Genomic DNA, 1,767 nt, shown 5'->3' on the forward strand with positions numbered 1-1,767 from the left:
TGCTTTAATTGTAATCTAGAACTTTTTAGTATCCCATTTTCTTCCTTTTTACTGGCGCTGATATGACCTTAATGTGTTGCAAGCGCCGTAAAACCCTTAAAAACAAAATCAAAAACAAACCTTGTAGAGTATTTCAGATTTTATGCCTCATGATGCACACCCCTTCTACGTACATTCATTTATTTACCCTTTCATGTATATATTATTATTAATCTAGAACTATGCTCTTTTAATTAGTTTAGCGGCTGTGCGTGGTCAGCCAGTCCTGCTTGAGATGTTGATGGTAAGGGGGATTACTCTCGGTTACTTGAATTTTCAAGTGTGAGTTATTTCCCTTTGTAGAGTTCTTTTGGCGTGGAGAGAGTAGAATTGGCGTGGGCGGGGCTTCTATGTTTCTGGCGGCCGCCAATCTAACTCTAGAGTCTTTTGGCGATAGAGTCATTCTGGCGTGCTACACCGGGACCTTCCGATCGGAAAGCGAGTGTCATGCCACTAGACCACATAGCCACTGCATTGCGATTCACACCTAGATCACTCTCACTTTCCTTTGAAATTGACAATAACTACAAATTTCGCCCCGAGGTCAGCCAGTTAACAACCCTAATCCAGAAAAACTCGTATTTAAAAATTTGGCTAGAAAACTCGTCCTTCAAATATCGATCGATTTAAATCATCTTCATCTTGGCAAAAACTCTCAAACCTCGTTTGAGAATTTTTGCTAAGATGAGTGTCATTTAAATAGATCGATATTGGAAGGAAGAGTTTTCTGACCAAATTTTTTAATACAATTTTTCCAGAGTACGGCAATTAACTGGATAATGATGGTAATTTTAATTTTTATTCACAATATTACTATGTCTCTGTCTGTACATCAAGAATATTGTTACTGTATCTCACTAATGATTATATTATTATTCAATTACAGAGTTTATTACATGGGATATATATATATATATATATATATATAATATATATATATATATATATATATATATATATATGGGCCATTAATGATGTAAGTTGTATCGAATATCAATAGCAGGTTTTAGTATACTCGTAGTTAACCATGTATTAATTGTAGTCAAATAATATTATGAGCTATTGATCCCCTTAATTTTATATACCCCTAGCCTTTTGATGGTATAGCTCTTCAAAACTGTATAATGTTGGGGTAATTTAAATAGTAGGTATATCTAAAATAAACTGCAAATTGTATGTCTTTTCAAGTGTGAGTGCGTGTGTGTGTGTGTGTGTATATATATATTATATATATATATATATATGTGTGTGTGTGTGTGTGTCTGTGTGTGTGTATGTGTGTGTGTGATTTTAATATCTCTCATTTCTCAGGTTAAAGGTACTAGTTCAGAAAAGGCCAATGGCAACAGTTTTAAAGTCACTCCAGCGCATTTATTATTCCGTTCCAATTTTCAAATAGTTACATTAATAGTAATGGTAGTAAATATAATATAGGCTTACGACTTTTAAACACATTACCATTCGATAAAAGGAATAAAAATTAGACCATGGCTCAAGAAGACCACATGACATTTGGATGATCACACACTCAGAGAGACACACAGATACACACACTCACAACACACACAGACACACACTCACACATACACACACACACACACACACACAACCATACACTAAAACACAGACATATATCTAATCTGTCAAAAACTACCTATCCCAAGTTAATATTTTAAATGTTAATTTCAAATTAATAAATAAAAATCATGCTCAATGCATTTCACCGTA

At 34.0% G+C, this 1,767-nt stretch overlaps 1 protein-coding gene across 3 annotated transcripts in view; it reads right to left on the bottom strand.

Moving 5' to 3' along the window:
• Positions 1-1,388: 1,388 nt before the first annotated feature.
• The window catches only part of LOC144970652 (pantetheinase-like), an 8,132-nt gene continuing 7,753 nt past the window's right edge, over positions 1,389-1,767 (bottom strand). For all 3 annotated transcript variants that reach the window (XM_078910493.1, XM_078910492.1, XM_078910494.1), the window contains exon 4: positions 1,389-1,767. This exon is cut by the window's right edge and continues 1,620 nt beyond it. The gene's annotated coding sequence lies outside the window, so the exon portion shown is untranslated.

Source organism: Berghia stephanieae, chromosome 4, assembly GCF_034508935.2.
Source record: "Berghia stephanieae isolate SIO BIC M18660-M18661 chromosome 4, UCSD_Bste_1.3, whole genome shotgun sequence".
Classification (NCBI taxonomy): domain Eukaryota; kingdom Metazoa; phylum Mollusca; class Gastropoda; order Nudibranchia; family Aeolidiidae; genus Berghia; species Berghia stephanieae.